This window comes from Chiloscyllium plagiosum, unplaced genomic scaffold, assembly GCF_037043375.1.
Source record: "Chiloscyllium plagiosum isolate Xiang-an unplaced genomic scaffold, Cpla_swu_hap1 HiC_scaffold_38, whole genome shotgun sequence".
Classification (NCBI taxonomy): Eukaryota; Metazoa; Chordata; class Chondrichthyes; order Orectolobiformes; family Hemiscylliidae; genus Chiloscyllium; species Chiloscyllium plagiosum.
The window spans coordinates 39,100,000-39,114,796 of NW_028270176.1; the positions used below are offsets into that span (position 1 = coordinate 39,100,000).

General features: G+C 42.7%; 1 pseudogene; it reads right to left on the reverse strand.

Moving 5' to 3' along the window:
• The window catches only part of LOC148139440 (putative G protein-coupled receptor 139), a 104,455-nt pseudogene extending 95,849 nt beyond the window's left edge, over nucleotides 1-8,606 (reverse strand).
• Nucleotides 8,607-14,797: the final 6,191 nt, after the last annotated feature.

Consider the following 14,797-nt stretch of genomic DNA (forward strand, 5'->3'; position numbering starts at 1 on the left):
AGGTAAATTATATTTTGGCATAAAACAATGGTAAATAATTTAAATGGAGAGAGATTTCCGAACTCTGTGATACAGGAGATCTCCATATTCTTGCGACATGAATCACATGAAGTCAGATGCAGCAAGTGATTTGGAAGGTAAGTGGAATAATGCTGTTTTTGGCAAAAGGTATCAGGTTTAATTGCAGGAATGTTTAACTGCATCCGTACAGGGCATTGCTGAGACCACACTTGATGTACTGTGTGCAGGATTGATCCCCTAAACTAAAATAAAAAGATATAATTCTTTTCGAAGATTTTCACAGAGGTTTCCCTTTACTCATTCCTGGAATGCCGGCTTTCAGTTATGGGGGATTATCCGTTTTGATCTTATCTGAGAAATGGTATTTAACCATCCATGACTTTCTGAAAAGTGTATCAGCTGGATGCATATTATCTCCTGTCAGGGAGACTAAAGCTAGAGAATAAATTTTAAGAAAAACATGCATTGATATTAACACAAATACTATGAAGACACCTACCAATATTATAAATTACACAGACACATGTAAGCATGTCTTCAAATTATAAAGTGGGGATTTTTTTTTTGCGATTGGAAGAATTGTGTACAACAAGAGCAATGACGCATCTGCATATAATCCATAATCAGGTTTTCCAGTGAATGTTCCAGGAGATCGCACATGGTCCAGTTTGGTGTTCAATTGACAAAATTGTACGTTCCAACACAGAGAGGGAGAAAAATGTTCCCTGTCTGAGAAGGAGCAGCCGATTGATCCCTCTCTCTTACTTTGTTCCACCAGATAGAAAAGTGTGAGATCATAAAATCCTTGCGTCATCTTTACCACTTGTGAAGGATTCCTGGTGAGGACTCATTGGAATCTCTCCACTGCCTGAAACGAAGGGAATTCAGCCAAATCCCACTGTTCCAGAAAGAAATCCCACTACCAGTAGCTTGTGTGAGCAGAATAACTTAAAAGGCAGAATAACATGTTGGGGCACTCTATTATTTTAACATTTGTTATGGGTGCAACTTTCTGTGTCTGACATTTTTCTAAAAAATGGCGGGGTCTGAGACCTAAATCATTGACCACCTCACTAAACTGGCTGCCTTTACGATGGGTGTAACCAGTGGAGACATGGGACTGGAAAAGGACATAGTGACTCTCCAACATTTGTTGGAACACAAATGAGAAATTCCCAGAAGGCTGTTCAAGTGGAAATTCCCTTCCCCAGAGGATTGTGGTGCCTGGATGTTTACATTTATTCAAATTTGTTTTCGGTATGTAGTAAAATGGTATACAGACAGAAACGTGCTGCTGAGACCAAAAGCACATGGAGCGGTGATAAAATATCTAATGGCTCACTCCTGTTGCTCAGTTCTGTGTTGCTATGTTCTATTAAAACCCCCACAGCTCCTGCAAGGAGCAGATGGAGGCCACTTGCTACAAATACCTGGTCAACAGTAACATAGGATCTCATCAGTCCCTCAAGATTGTCACACATGGTTTGGTGTCGGTTGGAAAATGTTATTTGTTTCGACAGACGCTTCTTGTCTCTTTACGAGTGTTTCCTCTCTGCAACTTGTGGTTCATTTGTTGATGATATCATCGACCCAGATTCACCGTGAATACAGTCCCCATACCTCAACCAAAGATGACTCACAAAATACTGTACTCTCTCTGATTGCAACGTTCAATAAAAGAACATTCAGGAAAATTACAGCCATTAACTTTGCAATTACTGAATATGAGGACAAAAGGAACAGGATCAGGTAATTCGGATGATCAAGCCATTGCATAACATCATGGCTGAACTACCGTTGACAGTAACTCCTCTTTTTTAAGTCCAATTCTTCACCCCTTAGCTATCTGACAGGTCAAAAATCCATCTAACTCCTCCTTAAATACTTTCAGCGATAAAGCTCCCCTAGCTCTCCCGCCCAGATAATTCCTGACAGTGATTACCTTCTGTGAGAGGAAAGCATTCCCTACACATGCACTGTCACCTATTGATATGAACAAGAGGTGAACACAGGGGCTCAGGAAAGAGCGAATGGCTTTGATACCAAGGCAGTATTTGGTTGAGGATGGCATCGGGACCACCTACTTATTTGAGCTGAATGTGGACGGGCTCTTTCAGAATACAAATAAAGAAGTTTGGGGTCAGTTGCCAACAATCCTTTCAGTCCCGGGACATCTCTGCAGGACATCCTCAGATTAGCCTCCTCAGCACAAACATCTTCAGCTGGTCCATCAATGTCTTTCCCCATTATAAGATCTGAAGTAGGCATGATGACTGAAGATCACAGAATGTTCAGAACAAATTGACCCCTACCAGCTCAGGAATCATTCTGTGTCCATGTGCAGCAAGACCTGGACAGCATTCCGGTTTGTGCTGTTAACGTGTCGGTAAAATTTATGTAACAGCACGGTCAGACACTGCACATTTCAACAGTTAAAAGAGGAGCTCATTCAGCATCTCAAACTGGTCGCACACGGGTTTGAGTTAGCATTCAGGAACAGGAAGAGTGACAGCACATTCAATATTCCTGCCTGTTACACAGGAAGAAGAGTGGTCTGTTCAGTGCATCGAGCTGTTAAACAGGAACAGGCAGAGCCCAATCAGACCCTTAAACCTGTTCTATGAGATTAGGAGGATGCTATTCATCCCCACGTGACAGTTATACAGGAACAAGAGGGGGTCACTGATATTCCAACATGACAACCCAATGAAACCGAGACTGCACTGATAGAAGACTCCATGATGTTAATCATGGTTCCATTGTTTGTAGAACGTGTGCTGCTTTAACATAGTTTGCTGGCAATGAGGAGGGAAGCTAAATGATTTGTGTCAACTCTCAAGGAGGCATTTTTCCATCACCGAGAAGACACACCCTTGTTCTCCATGGAGGTCAGAATCTGGTGGGAATAGTTAACTGTTTTAGCATGAAGGTATTGTGGCTGCTGTAGGGATTGTGGATAACGAGACTTTCAATGCAGGACCATACACCAAATTCACTGTATTAATGTGGGGAGAGATTATTCAAACACTGGCCCTCTGTCTTTCTCATGCGACATGGGAATTGTGTGTGGATTGAGGGGAATATTCTCAGAGGCTCTCAAACTATTGACAGTCATGCAACCCGAGTAAAAAAGAAGCCATGGAATCTTTCCCCGTATCAGTGTCTATTTAGAACATCGTGAGTGACTGTCCCTCCCCCTCAAGTTTCAATGCAATCGCCTCTCATTCTCTCACAACGCCAGGGATTAATCTTCACTGTCTCCTCGGAATTAGTCTGGTGAAACTCCATTGCATCCTCTTTGTGGCAAGGCGATCATTCTTTATGAAGAAGAGAATGTCTGTCCACAATATCCCAAATGCTGCCTCAACAACACTCTCAGCGACGATCATAAAATCTCTTTTTCCTCTTAGACATCTCCGTTTCTTTCCTGTGGCGTAAAAAGACTTTCCTTCTCTCTATAATGCTGGGAAGTGTTAACACTTTTATAATGAAGGTATTGTTGCTGTTGTCGTGATTATGGACACCATGACGTTCATGGCAGGATGACGCATCTATTGAACTCTATTAATGTTGGGAGAGTTTATTCAAAAGCCTGAACCTCTGTCTCTCTCTCTCTCTCCCTCCTTTCTTTCTCCTCTCTCTCCCCTCTCTTTCTCTCTCTGTCTCAGTTTAAATAGTGGGTGGGGTGGTTGGGTGGAACGTTCTCAGAGGCTCTAAAACTATCGAGAATCATGTGATCTGAGTGGGAAAAAAAGCCATGGAACTTATCACCATATCAGTGTCTGCTTAGAACATCATGAGTGATTGTCCATCCCCCTTAAGGTTCAATGCAATCACCTCTTATTCTCTCACTGAGCTTCACTCATTACTCATGGTGCCATCATCCCAGGGTTTAGTCTGGTGAAACTTGAGAGAACGTCTATCCACAGTACCCCAAATACTGCCTCAACAACACTCGCAGGGATTGTCAAAAAACATATTTTCTCTCATTTAGACATCGCCATTTATTTCATGTGCCACAAAAAGCCATTCCTTCTCTATGCACTACGACTGACATGGAATTTATAAGTCCCTGACATCTGTACGTCAGCAGCAATAAAGCCAGCACCAGAGATACCTATGGAGCCGTGCATCACTCTCGGGGAGAATTTCAATAAGATTGAATACACCTAAAATAGGGGATGATCACGTACCTGAATGGAAATGAGATGCAGCAATACAGAAAACAGGCAGAGAAAGGGAGCTTTCTTTACCTTTATTCTCCTCTCACAGGATGTATGAAGCCCTGGTCAGGGCAGTATGTTGTGCAGATCTTGAACTGAGTGACTGGTTCAGCTGTTCCACAGGACAGGAAAGAGTAAAACGCATAGCTTTGGGTTTGTAGTGTCACAACACAGGAGAAATCTTCCTGCTTAATTAAAACCAGCAACAGAGAAAAGATTTATCCCATGCAGTAATCTGTGATAATTCTAGAGTCCAAATCTATTTAAAGTAAAAAATAACAACTTTATTTCTTAAAGTATAACAGAGAATAATAAACGAACAACTATTTACAACTTCTTCCTCTAACCTGTCTTTTACCTTCCCCCTCCACAATACTAGTCCGATAAGACTCCTAATTAAGATTTACAAAACAAAACTTCTTTTCTCAAAACCAGGAAGCTTTCGGTTCTTCTCCATATTCCTGTCTTCTTTTCGTCTTGGGGACTCTGCTTCACCAAATACGAATCAATAAAGGTACCTATAGGAGAGCTATATTTCAGACAGTCTTTGCACGCTGGTAGCTCGACAGTTCTTCTCCCATTTTTTCAATTTTCCATGCTCTTGTACCGCCAAACTATTGGATTGTATCATTTGCTGTTAAGATTGTCAATATAATAAATTGAAACTTGTTTGGAGGTGGGTATTTTGGGGTATAATTTAAAATGGTTTGCTGAATTTGTTTCAAGACAATGAGCTAATCGGGTTGTTCGACCAAATGTTACATTATATCTATTGTTCAGAACTCTTGGTGCTGTCAGGTTGTTATTGTTGGCTTTTAATTCTCTAAAAGGTACAGTACACCCACGTGTTCATCACAGAAGTCACACGGAAACCTGAGGGGGGAATCATGACACATTGACTTCCCTAAAGTTCATGAGGCAAGCAGATTGGTTTTTATAACAAATGATAATGGTTGCTATTAAACTCCCCAATTTCAACAGATCTTTATTCTGTGGCTCTAGATTATGAGTCAATGGCTTGACCACCATAAACTGACTTCCCTTATGTGCAGAGAACAAGTTAAACATTCTCAATAGCAATTATTTAGTCACGGACATGGTTACTAAGAATGTGAAACTGTTGCATCCTGATTTAACAAAGGCACGAATGGTTTATTCAGATATTGCACTGAGACAGAGGACGAGACTGGGATATCATGATGGTGGTATTGGACAGGATTGGTGAGTGAGGAGGACATGGAGATGTAAATCTGTGAAGGAGAAAATGGATTATGGAGTTTGAGAAGAGTCTGGTTCCTTCTTGCATATCAATGAGTAATTTATAAATCGTAGTTTGATAGTTATAATATATAAGGAAATGATTTTTTGTTTGGAACTGAAGATATTGACTTGCACTTTACAAAATGTACATATCATGAGCCGAAATTCAGTTCAACCCAGTTTAGTAGACAAATATAATGACTTACCAGGAACACCAACTATCGCGAGGATGGGATAGTAACCACCTTGAATAATCCAAAGGATATCCTGTATCCGATATGCTAATGATATCCAAGGCTGAGAAAGCCAGTAAAGACCCGAGGATAAACTCCTGTCCATTGTTGGAACATTCCAGTCTAATGTTCTCAGATTCGGATCCATTCTTGGAACATTCTAATCCATGGTCCTCAGATTATGAACCATTATTGTAACGTTCCTGTCTAATGTTCTCAGATTCTGATTTCTCCTCCCCCTCTCTCTCGAGCTGCTGTAAGTGATGCTCCTACTTACACTATGGGATTGCACATTGAACAGAGCCCATTTATCTTTCAACGATGGAAACTCTCCACTGGGATAATTAGCATCCACGGAGATTTTCTTTAATCACAGTCACTGAACAAATAGCTCAATTTAACCTCTTTGAGTTCAATATTGATTTTATTCAAATTCAAAAGAACGTTCAAAATTTACTCATTTAGGTTGGGATATGTGGGGGTGGCTGAGGGAGGGAATATTGGAGATGGTAGATTGATTGCGTGTAATCATTCAATCTGCCTTGGATATGGGAATAATGTCAAAGGATTGTCTGAACATAAACAAGATTCGCCGTTTATAAATAGAAACATCCAGTCTGTAACTACTGATCAGTGATTATAATATCAGTAAAAAATGGAGAGAACTTTTCTAGTCCTTAATCTGACAGGCACACGTGCCTTCGACAACAGGAGCTATAACAGACAAATGGCATGGACATGTTAACAGAGAATATGATATGACACACAATTCAGATGGTTAGTCGAGGATCAGAGAGGGCATGTGAGTGTCATGCTGTTAATGTTGTCGATGTCAATCAACTGTGATTAAGTACCATGCACTGGTTTTCAATTTGAGTGTGTTTATGTTTTTGGGGACATGGCTGCAGAGACTAGAGGGAGGGAACATGATATTTACCAGTCATCAGCACTGGGATGTTACTCTTTATAAATCATAAGAAAATCAAATTCCAGGAGACATCTCCAATGGGGAGTGAGGAGAGCCAATATTAACCATACGACCAGAAGACATTGGGGCAGAAATTTGGCCATTCAGCCCATTGAGCCTGCTCCACCATTCAATGATGGCTGTTAAGCTTCTCAACACCATTCTTCCACTTTCTATCTGTAACCCTTCATCGGCTTTACAATAAAGAACCTATCAGTCTTACTCTTAAATATACTTAATTACCTGGTCTCGACAGCCTTCAGTAGCAGTGAATTCCCTAGATTCACTATCTCTGGCTGAAGAGGTTCATCTTTATCTGTGTTTGAAAACGTCTTCTCTTTACTCTGTCCCCTCGGTCCTAATCTCCCCTCCATTGGAAATATCTTCCCAAAATCCACCCTGTTCAAGTCATTCAATAGTCTGTAAGTTTCAATTAGACCTCCTAATATTCTTGTGAACTCTATCAAATATAGACTCAGACCCCTCGGATGTACTTCATATGTTAAGCTTTTCATTCCTGGGACCACTTTCGTGAATCTTATAGGAAAATGCTCCAGGGCTAGTACATCCTTCCTGAGATATGGGACCGAAAACTGTGCACAATAATCCAACTGTAGCCTGGCTAAAATCTTATAGAGCCTCAGAAGTACATCCCTGCATTTATATTCAAGCCTTCTTGAAATAAATGGAATTATTTCATTTGCCTTCCCAACTGCTGACAACCTGCAGGTTTACCTTTCAAGATCCCTGGACTAGCACCGCCCCCCTCCCCCCCACTGAGTCTTCTGAACTTGCTCGCTATTTAGAAAATAGTCCATGCCTTTATCTTTCTGGCAAACTGCATAACCTCACACTTGCCCACGTTATACTCCATCTGCCACTTCTTTGCTCACTCCCCTAAACTGTGCAAATCCTTCAACAGGAGAAAGCGAGGACCGCAGATGCTGGAGATCAGAGTCAAAAAGCGTGGTGCGAGAAAAGCACAGCCAGTCAGGCGGACTCTGAGGAGCACAATATTCGACGTTTCAGACATAAATCCTTTATCGGGAATGAAGCTGGTGGGCGGAAAGTGGTTGAGAGATGAATGGGAGGGGCTGGGAGGAAGGTAGCTTGGAAGACAATGGCTATATCGAGGTGAGTGGTGAGAGCGGAAGGTGGAGTGGATAGATGGGAAGGAAGATAGACAGGTCGGACAGTTCAATAGGGGGTGTTCAGTTGGTGGGTTAGATCTGGGATAAGGTGGCGGTAGAGGAGATGAGAAAACTGGTGACATTGCGCTGGATACCATGTGGTTGAAAAGTTCCATGGTGGAAGACGACGCGCTCTTCATCCAGACGTCTGGTGGCTAGAATGCAGTGGATGAAGCCAAGAACTTGCATGTCCTTGGAGGAGTGGTGGGAGAGGCGAAGTATTCAGCCACAGGGAAGTGGGGTTGTTGAGTGTGTGACGGAGAGTGTTCCCTGAACCGTTCTGCAAGTTGACGTCCTGTCTCCCCAGTGTAGAGGAGACTAGGAGCAATGGACAGAGTAGCTGAGGTGTTTGGATGCACAGGATCTTCTCTGCCTGATGTGGAAGGATCCTTTTGGGCCTTGAATTGAGGTGAGGAGGAAGTTGTTGGCACCAGTTTCATACCTCTTGTAATGGCAAGGGAAGGTGCCGGGAGTGGAAGGTGGCTTGTTGGGGTGTAGGAGGGGGGACGCGTGAACTAACGAGGGTGTCGTGAAGGGATTGGTCTCTGCAGAATGCTGATAGGGGTGGGGAGGGAAGTATATCTCTGGTGGTGTGGTCTTACTGTTGGTGGTAGAATTGGCGGAGGGTGATATCCTGAGGTTGGTGGTCTGGAAGCCGAGTATCAGAAGGGTTGCTAGAGGGTGCTACTGCACCCTCCTGCAGCTGAACCATCTCCTCGATGTTACCTATCCCTCTATTCCATCTTTGCACTGTTTGAAAACTTAGTCAGAATTCCCTCAGTTCCTTCATGTAGACCATTAATGCACAAAGCGAATTGTTATGGTCCCAACACTGAGTCTTGAGGAATACCACTTATCACTGGATGCCATCCTGAGAAGGACACTTTTCTCCCCATTCTCTGCTTTCTGTCAGACAACCATGCATCTATCCAAGCTAGCACTTTGCCTGTAACACCAGGGGCCCTAATCTTTCTCAATAGCCTCCTGCGTGGCATCTTATCAATGGAATTTAGAGAAGCAGGTGGGTAACATCTACTGGTTCTCCTTGGTCAAATCTGCTCATTACTCCCTCAAAGTATTCCAGCTGGGCATGACCTCCCATTGATGGAACAATGCTGACTTTGCACTATTTTGCTAAATCCAAGTATTCAGAAATCCCATCCTTCACGATGGATTCCAGGATGTTACCCACAAACAAGGTTAGGCTAATCAATCTGTAATTTTCCATCTTCTGCCTAAACCCCTTATTAAATGGACTGTCACGTTAGCAAATTTCCAGCCATTCCTGATTTTAGTCATTCCTGAAAGATTACCACTTTCACTTTCACTCCCTCTTCAGCTATGTCCCTTACAATTCTGGGGTGTATTCCATATGGTTCCGGTGATTTATCCAAATTCAGGCCATTCAGTTTTCTAGCATGTTCTCCTTGGTGATGACCACCATACTCAGCTCTGCCCTCTCACTCTCTTCAATTTTTGAGAAATTACTCGTGTCTTCCACCATGAACATTGATGCAAAGATCCTCATTCATTTCTTTGTTTTCCACTACTGTCTCTCCAGCATCATTTTCCAGTGGTCCATATTCACTTTTCGCCTCTCTTTTGCTCGTTATGTATCTAAAGATCCTCTTCCAGTCTCCTTTGTATTACTGGTTAGCTTACCTCCAGATCTAATCTTCTCTGTCCTTTTTTTCCCCTCAGTTAGTCTTTGTAAGTGTCCCAATTCTCTAGTTTCCCACTGCCCTTCACCATATTATACACTTGCTCTTTTGCTTGTATGCAATCCTTGACTTCCGTCGTCAGCCCCGGCTGCCTCATCCTCCCTGTACCATGCCTCTATTCCTCGGCAAGAATCCCTGCTGTGTCTCCTGAATTAATCTTGGAATCTGCTGCCATTGCTGTTCCCCTGTATTTCATGCTTGACCACTCTCCCAGTGAATTCTACCCAGCTTCTCCCTTATGCCTCTGTAGTTGCCTTTATTCAGCTGAAATACTGTTACCACTGATTCTATCTTCTCTCTCTATCAAATTGCAGAATAAATTCAATCATGTTCTGATCATTACTTCCGAAGTTTACCTTCACCCTAATCTCCCTTACGAATCCTGCGTCATTAAATCCAGTATCATTTGTTCCCGAGTGCGCACCACCAGATGTTCCTCCAAAAAGCCATCTCATAAACATTCCTAAAATTCCTTTTCTTGCGAACCACTGCCGATCTTATGTTACCAGTGCCCCTGCATGCTGATATCACCCGTGATTACTGTACTTTCCCTTTTCTACACATCTTTTCTATCTCCTTGTGTATCTTGTGCCCCAGCTCTTGACTACTCTTTGGAGCCCTGTACAAGGCTTCAACTGTGGTTGTCTTACCTTTGTGGTTCCTCAATTCTATCCAGGCTGATTCTACACCATCTGACCTTACTTCCTTTCTTACTATTCATTTAATCTCAATTCTTGCTTATAATGCAAATCCACTCCCTCTGCCCACCTGCCTATCTTTTTGATAGGATAAATATCCTTAAATATTCAGATTGCCTTGCAGCCACATCTCTGTGATGCCCATCGCTTCATACCGGCTGATTTAATTAGATTAGATTAGATTAGATTAGATTAGATTACAGTGTGGAAACAGGCCCTTCGGCCCAACAAGTCCACACCGACCCGCTGAAGCGAACACACCCATACCCCTACATTTACCCCTTACCTAACACTACGGGCAATTTAGTACGGCCAATTCACCTGACCTGCACATCTTTGGACTGTGAGAGGAAACCGGAGCACCCGGAGGAAACCCACGCAGACACGGGGAGAACGTGCAAACTCCACACAGTCAGTCGCCTGAGGCGGGAAGTGAACCCGGGTCTCTGGCGCTGTGAGGCAACAGTGCGAACCACTGTGCCACCGTGCCGCCCACAAGCTCTGCGCCACAAGCTCATTTACCTTATTCCTTATACAGCATGCATTCAGTTATAACCCCTTCAGTCCTGCATTAACCGTCCCTCTTCTCATTGTCATTCATTTGTGCAGTGTGCTTGAAGTTTGATATGTTAAACATTTCCAGATGCTCTATCATATTTGTGTGTGTGCTGGAGACTTTAATAACCTCTCCTGAGTTCTGTCCTCTTACCTCCTCTTTTAATTAGGCTTTTCTAATTAAACCCTATAACTGCACCCCCACCCCGCACACACACAAACGCACACACACAGAGACACACAATCACACACACACACACACACACACACACAGACACACATACTCACACACACACACACACATATACACACACACACACACACACAGACTCTGGTCCCAGCGCGGTTCAGATGACGACTGTCCCATTGGAGCAGGTCCTTTATTCCTCAGTAATAAAATGTGTTTATTCAACACAAAATACAAGGATAAAAAAGCTTTTCTGTACATACCAAAATATGAAAACTACAAAAAGAAAATATTATTAAAATATACTTACTATGTGGAGCTATATAAATTGTAATGTGAATTACAAAACCATGGAAGTGGTATGAAAACTTTATCAATCATTATTTGAGCCAGAGCTGAGGTCCTGATTTCCCCTCTGCCAGTGATTCCCTTCACTGAGACTCCCCCCTGCCTCTCACGCAGTGTCTAGAGGGGCTACAAGTTCCTATTGGCCCAGCATATTTAAATTAATCCACCTTCTCCCTGGAAGCAATCTATTGGTCTATTGGATTGTGTTTAACTGTAAGCAACTCAGCTCTGGGATGTTATTGGCGATAAATGATCTGGGATGACAGCCAGTATCAGCATGGTGCTCACAGGGCATGGCACCAGACAAAGGGCTTACAGTCTGTGAGAGTTTCTAAGAAAAGTTTCTGTGTATTTCTCTTCATGCTGTCTCCTGATCTAACTTCACGTTCGTCTGACACCCCTTGCTCTCACTCACTCTGTCACTCCTTTTATTTCACTTTGTTTATCTCACTTCACTGTCTTTCTCTCTGTTTATTCCTCTCCCTCTCAGTCTAGCTCCGATCATTCCCTCTATTTTCAAGTTGTCATTCTGGTGAGCTCATGAACGCATGGTGAGCTGAATGGCCTCCTTCTGTGTTGTATTAATTCTGAAGTTCTCTGACCACAGTAACAAGTTTTGGTGCCTGTAGAGACAAGCTGGTCCAGTGAAGGACACATTGGACAATTAACCATGATCTCTTCCTATTTTCTGACATGCATCGACATCGAAATATCTGTTCAAACAAAAAGATTCCTCATATTAAAATCAGCACACTTCAGACCGCCAGGCCACTGTGTTCAGTACCCTCTGCCTGTTTTTTTTTGTTTTGTTGGTCTTAGCTGTACTGGGATTAGTTTCTAACTCAGTCTCTGTACCTGTGGCCTACTGCTGTCATTCCACACACCCCTCCCCCACTGCCGCTACACACTGGTTTAAACCTTCGTAAAGGACAATAGCAAACCTGCCTGCCAGGAGATTGCTGCCAGTTCAGGTCCATCCCGTCCATCTTGTTTATATCATACCAACCCGGGAATCCCAATGATCCACTTATCAGAGAGTGTTATCAGTTCATGTGCATCCCGTCCTTCTTGTGTGTATCCTACTGACCCGTGTATCCCAATAATCTACATATCGTAAATTGCTGCCAGTTCAGGTTCATACCGTCCATTTTGTGTATATCCTACCGACATGGGAATCCCAATGATCCACATATCGGAAGTGCTGCCTGCTCGACCAGCACTTTGATCGTGTATTTAACTGTGCTACCTTACGATTCCTCACCTCACTCACACGTGACATATTCTAATGTCCCCAAAATTCAAATAACCTTTCAGCACAACTCCAGCAAGGCATTTTCTTTAATCTGGATAGACTTGATAATAAAAACTTAAGTGTGACGTCAGGAAAGTGAGACCACTAAATCAGTCCAGTGACCACCGGATCTGATATCTATCCCCGCCACCAAACCTGTTTGACAAGGCATACATATGGACCATCTATTTGCAGATGGACGAGAATAAGCAGAAGATTAGAACATGGCAGAGCAGATGGATGTAATGCAGCCTTTTTACTCTGCTTTGATATTCTGTTGGATTCTAGTTATTCTGTTCCTTTCAATGGGTCTTTACCCAGCATCCCCAGCGGATCAGAAAGTTCCCAGTGTCATTCTGTGCACAGTCCTGCGAAGGGAGAATCCAGTGCCAGGCAATGGGGTGTGAGGTGGCCCAGGGGTGGCACAAGGAAGGGCTGCATGTAGTGCCGATGGACTGAGGGAACTGAGAGAGATGGAATGGGCATTCAGGGACACTGCACTCAGACAAGTGGCCGGGCAAGATTCCTAACCACCCAGGGAACTCGTGAACCACGACTGCTTTAACAAAAACCTGTCACATTTGCTGCATTTCATCATCGAAAAAAAGCAAAAATACTGTAGATGGTAGAAATATGAAGCAAACACAGAGACGTATTGTAGAGAAAGAAAAGAGTTAATGCTCCCAATGCAGAAACGGGAAGAATGTACAAAGTCTACACAGACAGGGTCCAGAGATTGGAAATGAACCCAAGTCCCTAGCACTGTGAGGCAGCATTGTTGTGTCACCAGGCTGGCCAATGCTGGATAATTGGGAATAGTATAGTTAAAAGCATAGATACTGTTCTCCGTGATCGGGATTAAGAGTTCTGAAGGTTGTGTTGCCTACATGGTGCTCGGGTTTGGGATATATCATCTGGGTTGCAGAACTTGAAGCGGGAGGGGAATGATCCAGTGGCCAGGGTCCGTGTAGGTACCGACAGCTGGACAAACAAATGACAATGAGAAGAGCGACGGGTAATACAGGACTGATCTATTATATCGGAATGTATACTGTCTAAGAAATAAGGTAAATGAGCTTGTGACTCATCCATAAATTGGCAGGTACGACATAGTGGGCATTACAGTGACATCGCTGCAACAGCATCAGGATTCAGAGCTGAATATTCAAGGATATTCATCCTGTCGAAAAGATAGGCAGTTGGGCAGAGAGATAGAGTTGTTTCAGTATTAAGAATGGAATCGAATCAATAATCAATAATAAGAAATGAAATAAAGTCAGATGGTGGTGAATCTGTGTCAGTAGAATTGAGGAATCAAAAAGGTGAAAAATGCAGTTGGAGTTATATACAGGGAGCTGGGGTGTAAGATACACCAGGAGCTAGAAAGATCTGCAGGAAAGGCAAAGTTACAGTGATCATGTGGGATTTTATTATACAAATGGACTGGGAATTCAGATTGATAGCGGTTGGCAGGAAAATGAATTTGTGGAATGGCTTTTGGAGCAGCTTATGCAGGCAGACTAGATGAGGGGAGCTGAAAATGACAGTGATGATAATATGATTGAATTTACTCTGCAATTTCAGGTGGAGAAGTTAGAATCAGAAGTAACAGTATTACAGCTGAATAAAGGCCATTACACAGACATGAGTGAGGAGCTGGGTAGAATTGACTGTGAGATGGGCCCAGCAGGAAAGACAGTACAACAACAATGGCAATAGATTTTTGGAGTAATTCACGATACAACAGAGATTTATCCTAAGGAAAAAGAGGCTTATATAGGGAGAATGGGACAACCATAGCTGACTAGGGAAGTCAGGTATAACATAAAAGCAAAAGAAAATTGATATAAAGTGGCAAAGTGCAGTGGGAAACTTGAGGATTCGAAAGCTTTCAAAGACAAAACAGAGGGCAAACAAAATAAAATTAGGAGAGAGATTATTAAATATGGGGGTAAGCTAGCCAGTAAGATAAAGGAAGAGTGTAACAGTTTCTTTCGATATATAAAGTATAAAAGAGCGGCAAAAGTGAACATTGGATTGCTGGAAAATGGTACTGGAGAGATAGTAGTGGGGAACGAGAAAATGGCCAAGGAACTGAATAAT